Genomic DNA, 19,978 nt, shown 5'->3' with positions numbered 1-19,978 from the left:
GTTCAGGTGTTCGTTCTTTCATTGACCATCACCAGAAGATGCTGGTAACAATATTTCAACAACGTTTCAATTTCTTCCGTGCTCAATTAAGTCGGTCAGAAAAACATAATATGTTTTTGTTACATGAGTATATTATTTTCATAAAATATTTACAGCAATTATGGAAATGTGTACCTCAAGATCAGTAGCATGCCTCAGGATCCAGTATTAGAGCCACTTTTGTATCTATTTGATCCCTTAATGATACGCGAAAAATATTTATCATAAATGGACGTAACCACAAAATGCTTACAAATGCTGTAAATTCGAGGTGGTACGATACGTCGAGAAATATTTGCTTTTGGGTCGTATTTTTAAAATGTCACTGATGACGAGCTCGTTCACTTGTAAAACATATTTTGATTTTAAGCAATTTAATAAAAAATATAAATATTGAAATAAGAATAAAACTTCACATCAAAATTATTGCACTACTTAAAATAAGCCCCAATTTCAAAGCAGACTTTCTCGCAAATGGTTGATCTAATTTTAACATTTTGATTTTAGTTGGAAAGGACCCCGCACAAATCTTATGGAAATTGGGTCCCGGTCAAATTCGCTGAATTTTTGATATGTGATAGAGTTCATCATACTGGTCAATTGTCTCAATGGCCACAAAGCTCAAAAATGGATAGTTTGGCCGGTACAGAGCTTTAAAGCTCCGAATATCCTCCACGGATTTATGTATATGCGCAGTGTGTATAGACTTTTGAAATAGCCTATTTCATTTTTTTTATTATCTAGGTTTATATTTTTGAGGTTGCTGAATTCAGATCTGTTGTTAGATTTTCAAAATTGACAGTTGGCAGCTGTCAACTAGCTGTCAATTTGCTATAATAAAGCCAGAAACTTGTTTTTTTATGATTTATTTTTTTTTTTTTTTAGTTCGATAAGTTCAAAGACGATATCAAATCAATAACAATGACTATCGGCAGCTGTCATTTAGCTGTCAACAATTCTTCAAAGTCCGGTAATAAAGTCAAAAAATTATTTTTTGTTTATAACTTCAAGTTTTTTAGATAAGTGAATATAAATATGATATAAAATTATGTAGTCATCAGCTTACAGCTGTCAACAAGCTGTCAACTAACTGTCAAAATGCAATAATAGAGCAAGTAACTTATTTTTTGTGCTTAACTTTGTGGATAAGAAATCAAACATGATATAAGTTTATGACATCACTTTTGAACTCAGTGATCTAAGCAACTTAAAGCTTTTTAAAAAAAGTAACTTTTTGACTTTATTATTGCATTTTGACAGTTAGTTGACAGCTTGTTGACAGCTGTAAGCTGATGACTACATAATTTTATATCATATTTATATTCACTTATCTAAAAAACTTGAAGTTATAAACAAAAAATAATTTTTTGACTTTATTACCGGACTTTGAAGAATTGTTGACAGCTAAATGACAGCTGCCGATAGTCATTGTTATTGATTTGATATCGTCTTTGAACTTATCGAACTAAAAAAAAAGAAAGATAAAACATAAAAAAACAAGTTTTTGGCTTTATTATAGCACATTGACAGCTATTTGACAGCTGCCAACTGTCAATTTTGAAAATCTAACAACAGATCTGAATTCAGCAACCTCAAAAATATAAACCTAGATAATAAAAAAAATGAAATAGGCTATTTCAAAAGTCTATACACACTGCGCATATACATAAATCCGTGGAGGATATTCGGAGCTTTAAAGCTCTGTACCGGCCAAACTATCCATTTTTGAGCTTTGTGGCCATTGAGACAATTGACCAGTATGATGAACTCTATCACATATAAAAAATTCAGCGAATTTGACCGGGACCCAATTTCCATAAGATTTGTGCGGGGTCCAAATTTATTCGTCAGTTACGCCGCTAAAATAGAAATTTTTATCAAAATTTCAGTTTTCAGAACTGAATCTTTATTTTCTTTTGAAGGTACAAAGCTAACTAAAATCAGTACTAAAATTCTCATCTGATGAGATCATATACAGGGTGTCCCGAAATTCATGCAACAAAATTTGGTCATAGATTCTTAAGACAAATTTAGGGGACCCGTATTTTTTTCTTTTTGCTAACTGGCCCCCTCTTTTGGAGTTACAGCCCCCTGCAATCTGCCCCTAAAAAGTCTTTTTTATATCTCAAAACCATGTTGTACGAGAATCACTAAGTTTGGTACACAGGGGTTTTATAACATGCGGAATCTCACAGTGCTACGCTTTTTCGCGAGAAACCCCCTTAAGACACTTTTTCGTGGGCATCCCTTGTATTTGGAACCAGAAATATTTGGTCGCAAATTTGATTTTTTTTTTAAATTATTAGTTAGCTAGAAAGCCATTGAATTTAGAAACTTTTTTGTCTCTTGATATCTGTTTCGTAAAACGCAATGTTTTTGAGGAAAATGGCGAATCACGATATGCATTTGATCACATTTTGACATTTTTCTCGAAAACATTACGTTTTACGAAAAAAATATAAAGGGATAAAAGGTTTCTAAATTTAACGGCTTTCTAGTGGACTGATAATTTTTAAGAAATTTAAATATGCGACTAAATTTTTTTGGCTCCAAAAACAAGGGGGCCCTCGAAAAATTGTCTTAAGGATGTTCCCCGCCAAAAAACGTAGCACCATCAAATTCCACATGTCATAAAACCCCTGTGTGCGAAATTCAGTGATTCTCCTACAACAGGGTTCTGAGATATAAAAAAAGATTATTCTTAGGGGCGGACTTCAGGGGGCTGTAACTCCGAAAGAGGGGTCCACTTGGCAAAAATAAAAAATACGGGTCCCTTAAATTTGTCTTAAGAATCTATGTTCAAATTTTGTTGCGTGAATTTCGGGACCCCTTGTATACATAATGTACTAACATCTAGGTGTGATAAGAAATCAACTTCAAAGACAAGCTATTAATTAATAACTAATAGTATTGCATGAAGCAACTTCTCTGCGGACTAAAGACCCGTCAACATTGGATTACACACCTACAAAACGTTTGCTAATTCATGCAGATATCTGGAGATTCATTGTGAAAGTCAAATGATTTTTTATGTAGCATAAAATGTATAAGACTTTTTTAAACACAAGCAATAAAAAAATATACAAAATAAAATTTGTACCTTCTTTTAAACATTTTTTCATTTTTAGATCAGCTGTTCTAGATGTGTCTCAAACTCGATAGTATAGACCTACTGTGAGGATACAAAAAATTTTAATAAAATTTGGGACACGTGTGACGTAGTTCTCCTCATCAAAATTCGTTGTTATTGTATTAATTTTCAAATTCCATCCTAGAGAGCCTATCTCCGCATCGGCTCGTCCTGAAACCGCCTCGCTTATTAGCCCGGCGTGCTCTTTATGACCACCTTAAATGGAGTGCATTTCGCACACCGAATGGATGGCAGAAGCAGCGATTCCAAAGTATTTTTTACGAGTCGTTCTCTGCATTCGCCCGACATTGTGCTTGATCAAAAGACCCAGTGCCGAACGTGGGGCGTAACTCAGGTGACCCCGGGTCAAGCGTAGGTGGCGCTACTCAGTGACGGGTCGTGGAAACTCGAAAGGGTGCACGACTCGAAGAGAAAGGAGAGGGTTTTGAAAGAAACCGAAATATGAATAAAAAATAAAGACCTGTAATTTTGGTTGGTTTTGGTAAAAAAATATAACGTATTCCTAACGATCTGTAGTAACAAAGTAGTTTTACAGTAAAAATAGATTACATTTAATAATCAGTAAACTTTGATAAACAAGCTACATTTTATTTCTTGGGCCTTTGAGCAAGAGATAATCATCATCAGCAACTAGCACGCAGCAGCTAGGTCAAATAATTCTTAATTATACAACACACAATGAAATATAGATGGACAGATCAGACCCAGATTTTTACCCCTTGAAACCAAATTTGTCATGGGAAATGATCCAATACTTTCCGGAAGAACCTAAATTTCTAAAACATCGCACAATACGGTTGAGTCAATACCGCAAACATCTACTGGACATACGAAAACAAAATCAGTCTTGCAACTGCCAAAATCTGGTATAACTTTACTCGTGACTTTCTCCATGGCTGTAATCATATATACCAAAAATCTCTGAAGGCATGAATTGGGCAAATTAATGTAGTGGTTTTTAGTTATTATTTTGTATCACTCTCGTCTGAACGACCTATGTAGGGTACTTCTTTTTTTCTTCTGTACTTCGTATCTTTACTTTCATACATATCAAACTCATCAATTTTTTTTAATTGTGAACCTTTTCATTTATGTCTTCTTAATTGTCACTTCTATTACAAAAAAATGTTCAACATTTTTAAAGCCTAGGTATGTTTTTTTATAGTATTCAGTGTTCTTACAAAAACTCCACCCTCAAAGATTGTATGGATTTGTCAACAGTTGCTTTCTGTCATGTTTGGATTCCTCTTCCGTGAATGATTCGAAAGTTCTTCTTCCATCTTTTCATATTAACCTGATGAAATAGTTTATTAAAAGTATGTTGAATCTATAGATACCCAAAATATATGAGGCGATAGGCTCTAAGAATGGTTCTTTTGCAATTTAAAAAAAAAAACTGGAAGATAGTGGAGAATTTCCTAAAGTAAATTCGGTTTTTGACTGTCCAAATAAATAGAGTGGCGTAGACAAATTTCGAATAGTTGATCCATACTCATTAACACAGCGTTCAGTCAATCACACTTCAGTCAAATACCTTGAAGTAAGCTGAACAAAATAACGTTGGTTTTCCAGTAATACCAGTTGAGACTGTTTGATCGTATTTTTTTTGATAAAGCTTGCTTCATAACACATTAGGAAAAATTTTTTTGGGACAGCTTTTAGCTAAGTTCCAATTGCTCCAACTGCTTCCTTACCGTCTGTAAACTGACTGCAAATTTGGAAATATCAAAAACGAGCAAAACTTTTACTGGGTCTACCTACCTGATACAATATTATGACTGAATAATGGCTATTGAAGAAGCAGCATGAATAAAAAGTAGTAGATAGAGAAATGAGGTATTAGTATTGAACGAAATTGAATAGAGGAAGGAAAGAAGATATTAAAATGATAGATGGATACAAAACATACTAAAATTGAAGGAGAATCATTTGAAATCAAGAATGAAAATACTGAATGTAATAGAAACGGTGACACAAATGATAGAGGTAATCCTGATTAAATATGAGAAAATGAGTACTTCTACTCCAATTATTGTTTCTTATTTTCTAATTATGATGTATACATACCAAGACTCGCCTACAGTTTGAAATAAAATCTACGAGAATGAAAGTTTACATATCAAAGTTATAAAATTGGTGGTTTGTAGAAATGTCTGCTAGGTGTGCTATAAGATAAATAATTTATCTTATTCAATGCATCCAAGCCAATCTAAAAATGACGTTACTTTAATTCTAGCACATTTGATACAACAAAATATAAAATAAGAATAGAGAACTTTTTATTACGTCGGCTGATAATACTCAGGTGACTATAATAATATAGTGAAATGTATTTTTGCATAATATATGCAATTCATTTTTTAAGGTTCCACAAATAAAAGTGCAGAAAGTAATATTTGAATGGGCCAATATTAAATATGTTAACTTACATATAGATTTATTTTTATTTGGTAAAACATGTACAAGCAATTAATACATATAAACAAATGTGAAACTGAAAATGAGAGCAATTTCACTTTCTACTTTGACAAACAAAACTATGACACTATTTGAAGAATTATTGTTCGAACATTCCTACAAAGTAATATGTTAACCAGGCCCATGTTATTTATACGTATAGTTCTAAAATTTACTCGCTTAATCATTTGTTTTAGTAGTAACAAAAGCGTTACCCAACAATATTTAAAAATAATGATTGAGCATAACATTTAATTTAGAAATGCCTGTATATTTTTTATCTTATGAAATAACACTGCATAGCATGTTTGGAAATTCTTGGATGAAAATTTAAATTTTTACGATTTAGACTAACTTCTATTCAAATTTCAGTGGCTAATGGAAAATAATAATCGGTCAAATCTAAATTGGTATTCGCGGTCTGGGGTTGTTCCGCCTATGCATACATGCACTTTATAATTTTCCCATGTCGAGATTTCTGTGTCATACCACAATTCCTTACGCAATAATCGGGGACGTGAAAGAATGCACCAAATTATTTGCATTTACGTCCAAAGGAAGGAAGCTTGGTTTTCTTTCCTCAATGTGGACATGTAGTTGGCTCATATTTTGTTTATTTAACACACTTAGTATTACAAATACTATAACAATCCACGGACGCTCCTAATCATGCAACTATTTGTTACTATCACCACTATCGCTATTTATTTTCGTATCAGTTTGAAAGAGCTGAGGTAAAAGATGTTTTCCTTTGTGAAACAACTAAATATAAATATGACACATCTAGAAAACGTTCGTAAAAGGTCTGTACTATTGTTCGTGACATTGTTTTAGTTTTTTCGATGTTTATTTGGGGATTTTGTCGCATGAACAACATTTAAAAAATGCAACATCTAAAGGATGAAGCTAATGCTGTTCTCTTATGAAATTATTTTTGCCAAAAACTGAGAAAAGCAGCTAAAAAGTAAGAATCACACATCACCTTACTTTAAACATTTTACTTTACTTTAAATTTAAACAAATATGACAGTTTATACTTTGTTCCAGAGCTTGAGATATACAGGGTTTTAGAAGTCTTAATTTTAACAGGCGATAGAATACCTACCTTAAAATAAACAAAAAAACTTTATATGACATGGGTCCTAAACTCAACCATTTCCGAGAAAAAAATGATCAAAATCTCCAACTTGATCTTCAAAAGTTTGATTAATTAAGGAATATTGACATAACTGCGTGTATATAACCATAAAATACAATGTTTATCACTTTTTTGAACTTCTCTATGCTTAATTCTAAAAATGATCGAGCAATGTGACAACGGCGCGGCAGATAACACGAGGTACTAAGCTGTACAGCAATACACAATCCAGTTGGTGTTGGTATCTGGAATTGGACCGTGTCAGAGTGTTTTTTGCGTACCACTATTTCCTTTTCTTGAGGTGTTTTCCAGCGAGTGAGCGAATATTGGATTCGATTGAGCATATGTTGTAGTTTGTTTTGTACTGTGCGTTTAAGAATTACTGAATTTTGCTTTTTGGTAAGTACCTACCTAAATTATTTTTAATACGTATCATTATTTGGACGACGTGAATGTTTGGGTACTTTAATTATATATTTTTCAAAATTCATAATTTTATGAAAAGTTAGGTTCCTATTTTAAGAGATTCATAATTACCTACTAAAATTCGAGCTAAAACACAACAAGCACAACACTATCTTCTTACTACAAAATCGGTACATTTCAATTTATTTATTTAAACGCTGGAAAACAATTGTTTTGAAATTTACTAAATGTTTCACAATAATAGTTGTTTACATTTTTTCCGTAGGACAAGTCTGTCGCGTGCACACGTGGTATGCATCAGCTGTGTAGCGTTAGGTTCAGCGCTGTTGTCACGTTGTGATGAAACTCCCCAATATTAATACTTGCTGTATTTTGAAAACTGTTAATGTTACGCTCCTGTAATATACAACTTTTTGTTCATTTATGATTACTCTATCTCATGCTAAAGTAATGACAGTCAAACTTTTTACACCCTGTATTATATTTATTTCTTTATTACCTTTCTTCTTTCAATGTTGGCAGCTAGCTAATAAAGGTCTAAATATCTTTTAGTGGTTAGTAACGTAATCATGATTTATTTTCGTTTTCTTCCAACACTATTATTTTCTTTTTCCAAAATTATAATCAAATCACATAAATGAAACGCTGTTTCGGTGGATAGATAGATAAAAATTTAAAAAAAAACAAGATGAACTAGAAAAGAAAACAAAAATATTTAATTAATGAAAATATTTATTAATTTGATACCAAGAGGGAAGCTACCTAATGAAAGAATCCCAAGTAAATTCTGAAAAAAAAAGAATCTTTTTGCAGTAGCTGTTTTTTACGTGACTAGTCTTTATCAAGGATGATAACAGAACAGCAAGAATATAAGATATTGTATAATATTAATTATTTTTATTAAATAAGCTGAGGAAAAGACAGTACTAGATGTTTATAAATTTTCCGTTGACATGAGGTTTTAAGTCATTCGAAATATAAGTACTTAAAATCCCCATAAATCTCATATCTGTTAACGAGATGTTTTTAGGAAGCTCTGAAATAAACAACTGAACTTTTCTTTAACACATCAATAAAATTAAATTTTACTGCAGTTTCAGTTTATTTTGTTTTCGTCTAGTGTTTATTTTATACTAATTTAATGAACACCTACAGCACTTTTCAATATCGACGATGTCGTAATTGAAGGAAACGTGGAAGAACTAGCAGGTTATTTTTTAGGAATCTCTAATTTATATATCAAACATAACGGCAACACGTTTTATTTGTACACACACGAGTACATTGATACCTGCATGATTTGGGTTAATTTTTATACTTATTTAAGTTTAGATATTCCAGAACTAATGCTTTAACTAACATTTTTTTCTTAAACTGCTAAAAGTTTGTTTCTCAGCTTTAGATATACTGGAAATAGTAACAAAATATTTTTCTAAAAACAATGAGAAATGTAAAAATAGAGTATATAAAAGTGTTTATATGTTTTATTACTTAAAAGTTAAAGGTTATTTTTTTTTTCAATTTGCAATAAGTACATATACGTAAAAACAATGAATATACAGAATTTTACTGAAATTAGAGGGTTATGAAGCGTAAAATAACCAAAAGATTTTTTTTCTATTTGTCATAGCACTATAGTCTTTTGTTTTTGAGGTGCAGGATGCCAAAAATTATTTTGTATAACCAAATTTTAGTCATAGTGTTAAATACATCGCGTACCTAATGAATTTAGATTTAGACCATATGGTAGTTGGGTTTTTTAGACCATATGGCTAGGTTTTTAGACGATATGGTTAGATTTTAGACCATATGGTTAGGTTTTAGACCACATGGCTAGGTTTTTAGACCACGTGGTAGCTAGGTTTTACACCATAGCTACTATATCTTCTAGAGACATTTCATAACTTTAAGGTTTGGAAGGTTAACTTTTTTAGGTTAGGTTTTCTAGTGTTTTGCATATAAAATTATACTATAAATGGGTGATACTTAAAAGGTAGTTTCCTAGTTAAAAATAAAATATATAAAATTTAGATTTTGCTTCCTTAAAAAGTTGCAAACCTTAAACAAACATTTATTACATTTCTTTAAAAATCCGTAACTTTTTAAAGAAGCAAATTTAAACCCAAGTAAATTGAACTAATCAGTTTATTTTCATTTAAACAAGCTACCCTTGAAGTATTACTTTGTGGACAATCTGTACATTAAGGACAAAAGCTGATTGAGTTTAGGTTAGCAGTTAATTATATTTTTCTCAAAAAAGGTGTATTTCTTTGTGTTAAATGAAGTTTTAGATTGTAATACAAGAGAAACACTATAAAAAACCTAACCTAAAAAAGTAATAAGCTATAACTGAAAGAGAATAATCAGCGCTCTCTAGAATTTGACCAAAAACTGACATATATTGATTTTTTGGAAAATATTTGCTGTTATAAAATCAAATTTGACACCCTGTATCTCAAAAACAAAAGGCGATAGGCCTATAGTCTATAGGAAAAAGTCTCTTATTTTTTAATGTTCTGTTAACATCATTTTTTTATTGGTCTTTCTTTTCCACAATAGTCCAATTTTTTTAAAACTACATAATATATAATATCATGTCTGACAATTCTGTCACTTTATTTCCCATTTCACTAAGAATTTTTTTGTAATTTGCAGTTTTAGTCACACTAAGAAAACATTTAAATTTTTTCATGTAGATTTCCTCTTATACTAAAAGCATCAGTGAAGCGATTGTTTTTATACATTTATTTCTGCCCAATGAGAAATATTTCACAATAGTAAAATAAATAAATATTTTTAAGAAAGAAAAAAAAAACAGTGTAATATTATTTATTAAAAATATCTTAATATAATATCGTGTGTTCTCAAAATTGAACCATTTTTAAAACTGGTCTGTTTTATTGTTCCCAAACATAATAATTATAAATTATGTTCAATTCAGCTGCAAATTTAGCATGCGAATAAAGTTTACTTGTATTGGAATACTACCAAATATTGGGTTGTCAGTAAATGATGAATGTAGTAAAAAGTTAATCTATTTTTTTGTAGAACAATACATTTCAACGATATGCAACTAGTATACTTTTTTACAGTAAATAAAGTGAGTTTTCATAAAATATCTATATCGTTTTCTCAAAATCTCTACCAACAAAAAAAAACATGGCAACAGCAGAAAAATTTTTTGTTTTTAGAGACTTGATGTAAACTGGTTTATTTTAACCCAAAGCAGTTACACTTCAAGTATGTTACATTATTTACTTGACACTCTGTATATATGAAAATGAAATTCAACTTATTAAAACGAACTTACTGTTCTTTACAATCAAATAAGTTAAAAATACTTTCAACTTTTTTATTTATGACTTTTTCTTTAAATGAAAAATAACAGAAGTAACACTTCGGTCAATATATGGGGCATATCCACAAAGTAACAGTACTCAATTTTTGCATAGTACCGTGCAGCATTAATTGTTTCCCCTGGGCAAAAAGTCAATGAGGAGAATCCTTTTACAGTCCCAAAACACAGTTGTCATGATTTTTCTCCGTTATTCATCAACAACATTCGTTCTGCCAGCTTTATACTCACGATGCCACTACATATTAGTACGATTCATCACATCATCCCCGTAAACAGTTTTGATTTCGTTGAAAATCTGGAATCACGCCATTCCCTTTTCAAAAAGAAACTGGATTTTGCTCCTCATCCCGCAACTGGCGTTATTCGGAATAGCGGCACTCACTTCAATACGCCATTACAACAACAGTTCTCAACTGACTGAGACAAACGAGCGCGCTTTCTGCTCCCAACACCAACTTTGTTGAAAATAAAAACCACAGCATCAGTCTCAATACTCTTACTTTGTGGATGTGCCTCGTATACTAATTTAAATGGTAAAAGCTTTCTCTTCAATAAAATTGCTGCTGCTCAAAATTTAGGCGGGTTTATGTTTGTGTCACGCGGTCGTAAAAATTCAAGAAGAAAAATTGTAGTCCTTCTAAAAAGCCCACGCGATTTTGAAAATCTGGGACAACCTCTTGACCAGTTGGCATCCCCTCACGTTTCTCAGTGTAACGTACATGTCAAGCATTTATTTGTTTTCAATTAACCAATAAACGTCCACGTGTATACCCGCACACCATAATTAAATGCCGAGGCGACATGCTAATGAATGAAATATTCTCAATGGTTTTTCTGCCATTCATCCTGTTCAATTGTTATTGTAATCTTACCTACGTATGGGCCCACAAATAAATTTTCGTTAAATATTTGACGTTGACCTTTGTTCCCAGTGACTGTGACACCTTTTTAATAAATATTTGCTGTCGATCTTGGCGCCCGTAGAAGCCTTGGATTTATATTGTTTAAAAAATAAACATTGGATTATTACAATGGGTAAATTATGCACGTTGTTAGGTTGGAAAAATTTGAAGCCACCGTGCTAACGAGGGAGTATTGCGGTCCTGTTTGTTTCTTAGTTTACGACCTGCAGGACCTTCGCGTCAATGTTGCTGCAGTCGAAGATAATTTCGTTGATATGATTCGCCTTATAAAATTAGCGGGTTTATTTTTACCTTTAAAGTAAACATTGCTGCAACTGTTTTTATTCAGTTTCGCATTAATTAGCAAAGAGAAGGTTTTATTTTGGTAATTACTTTTGCAATGTATTCAACTTTAACTTGAAGTTCCATTAATTTAGCTATTTTAACCTAAATTGATATTTAGAGGCCAGTTTTTATTTGTACAGGTTACTTAGGCCTATACAGAATAAAAAAAAATAGGTGAAAACAACAAGCCTTCACTGTACAGAGAGAAATGATTACAAGCCACGTTACCAGCAATTATTTCCTCCACATTGGTAATTAAATTTAAGTAAAATTAAAATAATTTGCGGTGTAATTTTACGCAACAAATCAGCGATCGCATTATGTCGAACGCAGACGTAACGGTTTGTTATTATTCATTGCAAACGAAGCATTAATATTGGTGACGCTAGCTTGTAATCATTTATGACCGCTTTGTATTAATTTTTTTTGGTCTAGAGGGCATTGAAAATTACTTGTCTTGGCTCTAGTGCCGCTGTTAACACTGAGATTCAGGACCTGCTACTATTTTTTATACACCGAAATGCATTATAACCGTTTAACGATTTTTAATTAAAATCTGCCATCCTCGCAATCGTCATATGAGAAATTTAAACAAAATATATACAGGCCGTTGTTTCTTACATGATCTCACAAAATACCAAGAAAGCACTATACGAGTCAAGTGTGCTGCGGAATTATGAGCAGTTTAATGTTAACCGCTACCCGACAAAATGTACAGGGTGTTTTTTTTTCTACATGATCTCAAATTTGACCAAAATACCGTTTAGAAAGCAGTAGATAGTCTAGTATGCTATGGAATGAGGGTTGCTTTCGCTGTACAGCAAGAAATAAAACGCTTTCTCAACGGTACAAATAAACTAATTTTATTGAAAACTAAGTTTGTGGAAAAGACGTGTTGACGGGGCGAGTGTTTGTTGGAGAGTCCCTGTGTGTGGAGTCGGTCGTAGGTATATTGGTAGTCGCTGGTAGAAGGTAGAAGTCCCTGCTCCTTGGCGCCACTCTGCAGGGGTCGTCTTCCGGGAACCCCGTGGTGTGTCCGGCGTTCTTGACGTTGTGCTTAAAAATGGGTCACTTGCAACATGTGTACCCACAGGAATTATGTCAAAATAGAATTTAAAATTATGTCAATTGTTTCGACGTAACTTTATGGCGTACTCTGTATACCTTTGAACCAGCAATTTTTCTGCTTACTAAAAAAAAACGGCTAACAATATTTACCTCCTTTTAGTGTCGCATGTAAACAACTCGAGGACGATATCAGTGGTTCTCAATAAGTTTTAACAATTTTGATGACAACTTATTTTTGCAGTTTCAGTGGTTTTAATTTATTGAAAATGCTTGTTAATGTTGCATTCTACTTACCATTAAGAAATTTTCTCCAGATTTGTAAACGTCCTGTACGTTTGAGGTAACTATAATTATTTACACCACAAAGGAGTTATTTATCAGTCGAGGACGATTTTGCGCCCGAGCGGAGCGAGGGCTAGCAATAGAGTCCGAGACTGGTAAATTATACTTAACTGCTGCGTGGTGTATAACATTTTATCTGCTCCCACAGTTCTTTATGGTTCATGATGAGTAGGTTTTATTTTTTGACATTTCTTAAACAATTTGACATTACTCGAAATCTGGCAAAGTCGCCTTGGTTGTTTGGATTTTGTCGTTTCTAAGGTGTTTATAAGCAAAGCTACATAAAAGTTGCAATTTTGCTTTGCTGGTTTTGAATTATTATTTCTAAATGGGTGATTTTCAAATAGAAAGTGCAGCAAATACAGCCTGCAAATTTTTATTGCCCGAGAAGTCGAAAGTACGCTACGGACGAGCATATAGAAATTTCAAAGAATGGCGCCAGAACAAAAATACTGGTGTTTATCAAATGTCACTGCTAGCATATTTCATGGAGAAGTTGAGAACTTTAAAGTCACCGATGAGTTTGTGGAGTGAATACTCAATGATTAAGTCAACTATTTCCATAGAGGAGAACGTGGATATATCAAAATACCCCAATCTGAGGGCATTATTGAAACGTAAAAATGACGGCTATACACCTGAAAAGACAAACGTTTTTTACAAGAGAACAAGTCAACGATTTTCTCGTTCAAGCACCAGATAACACATATTTGCTAATGAAGGTAGTGACGGTCTTCGGTATTGCAGGAGCATGCCGTTCTGATGAGTTATGCAAACTTACTTTGGACAACATCAATTTCAAAAATTTCGATGACATTATTTAGTTACAATTCCAGATTCTAAAAATGTTATGTCACTTACGTTTACAATTACTTCTCGTCTGCGTTCTGTTTCTCACTTAGAAATTCTCAAGAAATATATCAAGATTAGATTGGAAATTAATACTGAAATTTCACGTTTATTTATGCGCTATCAAGTAGGTAGATGTTACAACCAACCAGTCGGCAAGAATAACCTTTATATGATTCCTAGTAAAATTGCAAAGTTTTTGAAACTAGAACTTCCTGAAACATATACAGGCCATTCATTCCGAAGAACATCGGCAACGTTATTGGCTAATACAGGAGTTGATGTATTAGAAATCAGGATACTTGGTAGGTGGAAATCAGCCACAATTCCAGAAAGTTGTGTTGCTGACAGTTTAAGTAACAAAAATTAAATAGCAACAATTTTTAATATTTCATTAATAAAATTCGCCTCTAGTGAGTTCATACCAAGTGTTCAGTTCTCTTTTTTGCAAACTAAGTAATTTTAGTATTGATAATATTTTGTATTTCAGGTACACTAATAGTCAATTGAGATGAGTCGACAATAGAGTGATGAAAATTCTACATCAGCTAGTTTCCTGATCTAGATACGAAACAGTCGAATCTACGAGAATGAAATCGAAACCCAGGTGAAAAGTCTCACCCTGCAGCAAGTGCACGTGTATACAAACAAATCCACGTCTATTGAAAAGACGTTTTTTCTGAGAACGGTTCGCAGCAGCAAGCTCCTAATACGAGCGCTTAGGCAAACACTTTTAGCGGTTTAGAGGCAGCGCGCGGTGGTCAAGCGGCATTGTGTACTCAGCCACCATCGCTGTTTATTTTCCACATTCCTCCTGCTCCGACCACTAGGCACTACAAATACTACAGATATTATTTGTATTAGTCGCTAGCGTGAGGTCACCGGGATGGAATACAATTTATTGTCGACGAAATGGTACACTATTGTTCACCTTGAATGCACCTTTTCTTCAAACTCTTGTCCAATGCGTGGCATTTCGAAATAAACTTAATAAAGCTTCATATAAAGATAAACGCAGTGCTTTTTGTCAATTTCTTGCAGTACTCGCATCACTAGCGTTGTCGACAAACTAGCACAGTATTGCACATTTTGAATGACCGCTTCATCAGGCCTAGATCAGTTTTCATATCCAAAGTAGAAAAACAATTTTTTATAGAATGTATTACAAGTACTAGTAGAAGGTGTTCCTATAAACATCAAAATGCGAATGTATTACCAGCACGATGGAACTCCTGCACATTTCGCTCATCCAAACAAGCTTCATTTGAACGAGAGGTTTCCAGGGCGTTGGTTTGGCCGCGGTGGTCCTATTAGTTGGCCTCCAAGATCTCCAGACCTCACAGCATCAGATTACTGTTTATGGGTTTAGTTCAAATATGAAGTGTACAAAGTTAGAGCGAAAATATCGTAACTAAAGTAGAGTGTTCGTTTTAATCTTAATTAAGAATAGAATAAGGATAATTGTATACAGGGTGTTAAAGAACTTTTGTCAAAAATTTAAAGGGTTGAAAAAGGAGCAAAAACTCACTTAACTGATGTCACAACTTGTATCGGAAGTTTAAGGTCATAGAGAAAAAAGCTAATTAAAAATGTGTTTAAAACTCTTTTGGAACTGCTGAAATACTTGTATTTTATTACTTACAAAAAATTATGTAACACTTTTTACGAGTTTGTAGGTTTCTTGTATTCGAAAGTCAGTTTGTAATACATTGTTATAGTGATTGCTGTACTGTTTTTCGAAAGCACATTTAATAACCGTATTTCCAAGTTTTCTTTTGAAAATGCCGCATTTATTTAGCAATCGCGATTATGATATGCTTATAATTTAAGGCGAAGCAAACGAAAATGCCCACAGAGCTTGTCAAGTGTACCCTGCAAGATATCCTGAACGACGTGCCCCCGCATCACGATCATTTGTTGCTGTAGAGCAAAGAGTAAAAAAAGCAAAATAATCAGTTTTTTGGATATTTTTTTTTTAAATATTTTAATTGCTCCGAGGGCATTCTAATTTTGGTAAAAATTAAAATCGGTTCGTTAGTTTTCGCAGAATAATAATTTTTTGATAAAATTTTGAAAAAAAATGTTCGAATTTTAAAAATGTTGCACAGCCTCAAATAAAGCATCTAGATACTTGAAAAATTTTTCACATAGAAAAGGCCGCTCAACCTTTAAAATGGTTTTTGAAAAATTGAAATCGGTTGATTAGGACGGCCACAGTAAATTTTTAAAGTTAACACTTTATTTTATTTTTAACAATTAGATTACATTTATCAATTTATCAGGGTAATTCATTAACAATGGAAAAATTGAAAGATACTACACGTGAAATTGTGACAAAAGGCGCAAACATGCCTTATCCAAAAGTTGATAGTTTCGGGAATACATGGTGTTGAAAATTAAAATTTTAAATCGTTTTTTTCGATTATTTTGAAAATATGTAAGTTAGGAACTTGAAATATTTGTGAAACTATATTTTTTTAAGCGACGAATAAGATGCGTGTTGTAATTTCAGCGTTGCTCATAGAGGGCGCCACTTACGACCGAAAATTTAATTAATAACTTTTTACCCTGTATGTCTAACATGAAACTTGATTCGAAACTTGATTCAAAACCTGAAAGAGCGATCATTTTTCCATTAATTATGTATTCTTGTTTCATTTCGGTATTTCAATCCGTTTTCGAGAAAAATCGATTTAATGAACACTATGTTTTGACAATACCAGAAATTAAAAGCGAAACAAACCAAGTGTTTCTTCATCTTCTGCATACTTATGCACGCACTGGCCAAGAAAAATGCGGTGGAGCTCCGTCGTGCATGAACCACATGTCTCTTCTTAAATAAAGTGGAACTTCTTCAAGCCGTGAAAGATTTTCCCATTGTTAATGAATCACCCTGTATGTTTGATATCTAAAAAATATCAATATGTAGAAAGTTACAGGCTAATCGAATTTTCATAAGTGATTCGAAATAAACGGTTTCCATAAATTACAATGTCCAATTCTGGATCTAAATCATCGGAATATGTAAGTCGTTGAAAAGTGCTTGTATTTTTTTTTCTCATAATAATTTAGAGCATAAAAGCACACTACACTGTTCTTCTAAGTGTAAGTATTATCTTCTTGCTTTCCCAATTTCTATTTTTCTCCAGCTACATTTTTGGACCGAGTTCGACATCGAAACAAGTGCATAAATAATTTCAGTTGTAATTGGATAGACGCACTTCAGACGTCTGCCTGACGAATGCAAGCGGGCACATAATTCCCATAACACGAAAGGTGACTAACCCAACTAGTAGCGAATACAGGAATCGATTTCAGTAGCCGATACGTTGACTGACGCGCTGTAACACGTTTTGATTATTTCGTAAGTAGCGCTCGCTATTCAAAACTCCTCGTCATCGACGAATGCAGCTGTCATCACCCATTCCGAATGGATATGTTCGAATTGATTTATTCAAATATGACATATTGTATTCATTCAATTCAAAGCGCATTTAGTAGTACACGAAATGAAAGCTACAAGTATTACTGCGTATCTATCTTGAAAATTTAAAACGCTGTTTGTGTGAATTAAGTTTGACTGTATGATTAATTAATGTCTGGAGTCTATTACATATTACTGACACGAAACGTGTTAACACATGTCGACACGAACAAGTCACAGCACGATCCAGTGCATAAGCTGATCATATTACGGGTTTACTGATGTTCTGAATTTATTTGTATAAGACATACACCAAATGCATTGGTCATGTTAATGTATAACTATGATATGTAATAAAGACAGTGAGGAATTTCCAGTTTGAGATGGTTTTATTGGATGAAGAACACATGTTACACTTATTACAGCTTTGTACATGTATGCCTAAACCAACAAGAAACAAGTAGATATCTAGTCGACAAGAATACCCTTTCTATGGTTCCTAATAAGATTGCACAGTTTTTGAAACTAGAACATCCTGAAAGATATATGGGCCATTCATTCCGAAGAACATCGGCAACGTTACTGACTAATACAGGAGTTGATGTATTAGCAATCAAGAGACATAGTGGGTGGAAATCAGCCATAATTGCAGAAAGTTATGTTGCTGACAGTTTAAGTACTTAACAAAAATGAAATAGCCATTAGGATTCTTTACAATGAAACTTCAACTCCAGGTTCTAGTAGTACGTCGCATCATGCTGTTTTAATGAATCAGTCAGATAATATTGAGCCTCCGGTTATTGAAATGGAGCAGTTAAATCATTTTGAGAGAAATGTGACAAGTAGTAAACGCGAGATGAATAATTATCCATATTTTATAAATGTTACTAAATGTACTAAACTGTACAATTACTATAAATATTCATTCATAATAATTAATAAAATGTAATGTTCATCAAATATTTCTATTTATTTGTTCATAAAATATCAATTTATACCTTGAAATCGGTTTTTTCCCTAGGGAGGTAAGTTACCTCACTCACCTCCCTTTGTCCATAGCAATTTTCCAAAATTATCGCCGAAAGTCGATAAAAATTTCCTAGCCACTCCTAGATACTGAAGCTGTAGGAGACGACACCGCTAGAGCCCGATGCTCTGCCTACGAAACAGGAAATTCACCTCAGTTCTGAATTTAGCAAACTGAACCCTTCCCATCAATAACTGCGATCGAACATCGACTCTGGTACTATAACGTTCATTTCAGATCAAAAATCAGAAATTAATGTGTAGTCATAGACGGCCTACACAAGCTCGAAATCAGTGCTAGACAAGCCAAAAGCTGAGACAGTAAATAGACACCAGAATACTATGCTCGAAAGACTCAGTTAATATTAAAACTTCTCCTAGAAAATCGTCATCTACATAAAAAGTAGTGAACAGCACTGGCAGTAGATAACATATCGTCGGTTTTTTTGTAATAAACTAAAAAAGTGCTAGTTCCGTTTTAGATTATCATCAGTAATCAATCCGTTCTACTTTATTATTCATTGCGGAAAAACTGTTAGTTAATTAAATATCTTCATATGCAACGACTTGTAAAGGGAGGTCGATGGAGTCAGCGGTTCCAAAAATGTCTTTTCGTACCATTGTGGTGAGTCGGTAGTTATTAAAAAAAAATGTCCGAAAAGTATTTCTACCAATCGAGTTTTCGCATTTATGAATATTGTATTAGATATCTTTACAAGAGTTACTATATCACAGTTAATATGTCGTAAGTATAACGTTAGAAATAAGCAACATAAGTACGCAAAGGTCGGTCTGTCGGCACTTCAGGTATGGACTAAATATTATCTACTCTACATAAAATTGCTATTATTTACTGTATTGTTTTGTGGTGTTCTGTCAAAAATGCTGTTGTCTGATTGGTCCTTATATTACTGGTGGCAATAGATTGGTAAAAGCTAAAAATCTTCTAGCTTCTGCCATACCAGTTGCAGTACAATGGCGTTACTGTGAAATTTATCTGAACGTCCATATTGCAATACATGTTATGAACTTTTCTACAGTACCAATACAGCAGCACTAATCCTACGTGAATGAAGCTTAAGTTAGCCTACGTTCCAAATTTGAGCCACATATCTCAAAAACTATGGGAGATACAAAGGAAGAAAACAGAAAAATTATTGAAACTTTAACACCCTGTAGGAAGCATTTACGGACATATGTTTATATGAACTTTTTTTACTTAAAATCATGCAGATTCACTCCCCTGTATAAATACATACTATTATGAAACATCCTGTATTGTATATGAAGTAAAGTATCCCATTTTTTTTGAGTTGGTAACTTACTACGGTAATGAATTAAATTGAATTTATAAGTATTTTGAATATGAAAAATTTTACTTTTTTCAAAAATGTTATCACCTACAGGGTGGCCAATTTATAAAAGTAAATTTGACATTAACTTCCAACTGGTA

The 19,978-nt window shown here is 33.0% G+C and overlaps 1 protein-coding gene across 1 annotated transcript in view; it reads right to left on the bottom strand.

The window, feature by feature from the left end:
- Positions 1-19,978, bottom strand: part of LOC108905742 — a 157,886-nt gene that overhangs the window by 102,094 nt on the left and 35,814 nt on the right. The gene's annotated exons all lie outside the window — the stretch shown is intronic.

Source organism: Anoplophora glabripennis, unplaced genomic scaffold, assembly GCF_000390285.2.
Source record: "Anoplophora glabripennis isolate ALB-LARVAE unplaced genomic scaffold, Agla_2.0 scaffold31, whole genome shotgun sequence".
Classification (NCBI taxonomy): domain Eukaryota; kingdom Metazoa; phylum Arthropoda; class Insecta; order Coleoptera; family Cerambycidae; genus Anoplophora; species Anoplophora glabripennis.
This window is presented reverse-complemented; position numbering and strand designations above follow the sequence as displayed.